This window comes from Triticum aestivum, chromosome 4D (genome assembly GCF_018294505.1).
Source record: "Triticum aestivum cultivar Chinese Spring chromosome 4D, IWGSC CS RefSeq v2.1, whole genome shotgun sequence".
Taxonomy (NCBI): domain Eukaryota; kingdom Viridiplantae; phylum Streptophyta; class Magnoliopsida; order Poales; family Poaceae; genus Triticum; species Triticum aestivum.
The window spans coordinates 6,372,922-6,374,278 of NC_057805.1; positions in this window are offsets into that span (position 1 = coordinate 6,372,922).

The window sequence follows — 1,357 nt, forward strand, 5'->3', positions numbered from 1 at the left end:
GTATGAATATGAATGAAGAGATAGAAATGCCCAACTAATGTGATCCCAGAAGAAATAACAACATGCATATGATGAACTTGACAAAGGCATGTCACAAGCAAAAGCGGGTGGAGAATACAAAAGACTAAGAGTTTACAAATCATTAAAAAAAATTCTGAAGAACCAAGATTCCTAAGCGAACTTAAAACTACCGTACAAAAACCCAATTAAAGGTTAATCATTGCGCCCCGTGTCATCAAAGATAACTAAAAAGTTTGAGGACACCGGCACTACCCGTCCATACCTCCAGCTCGTGAACAAGTTTTCGCACGCGCGGTTGACGAAGCTTGTCGAGTCATCGCAGCTTTACGAAGAACTTTTGAAGATGTAGGCGAAGTAGCCATGTCTTCGGAGAGGTTGCCTCTTGAAGCATGGAAGATATGTTGGACACTGAAGCGGAGACAATTGGTGTTTGACGTCACTTGCATCTTTGTAGACCACGGAACCCGTTGTACTTTTCTTTGATTCCGTGTTGTTCCTGCTTTTTAGAGGTGAAGTGTTTCGCTTTCAGGGCTTATTAGCTATGTGACCATTAACTTTGTTCACGCTGTGTAGCCAGTTTAGCTCATAATTGACCAAAGTGCTTTATGTCAAATTCTCTTCTAAGTATTTTTGGTTCCAAAATTTGGACCAACACCTCTCTCTCCCTCCCTCTCCCTCTCCCCTCCACTCCCTCACAGAGGTGCATCTAGAGTTTCCAACTAAAAAAGAAAAAAAGAAGAGCAAATGGGCATCCCTAGCCTTTCACGTACGCTCATACGTTTATCGACTCATCGTTGAAACCCGTACAACTGTTAGCTAAAGAGGGGAAATCCTCCTTTTTTTCTTAACAAAACGGTCTGAAAGTGGACGCGGAGTTCTTGGGTGTACCTCCCCCTATTAACAACATAATAATCATAATAAATGTGTTAGAAAGACTAGTTTTTTTTGTGACAAACATTGTTTAGATTTTTGTCAGCATTTGAAGTTTCATGATGCTCTGGAAAAAGGGAAACAAAAATCAATGTTTCGAGAAGGCCAATTTCAAAAGTATCTTGGAGCACTGATTTGGTGATATCTTCTCGTAATTCCATGAATGTATTCCATCGGGACAATATGCAAGTAGGTAGAAAACTAACCAATGTTTTTCTTTTCTGTGCATAAATAAGCGATGTTTATTGCTGGAAAACATCATTTTTTTACAGGGATCGGAATTACACCTTTAGATAGTTGCAGAGATCAACAAGAGCCTTGTCCTCACACTTTTTTTTAGGGAAAAGCCGTGTCAGTACTCCGTAGCAATGCGACGAGATAGACTGAATTAGAGGCGTGCAAGTAG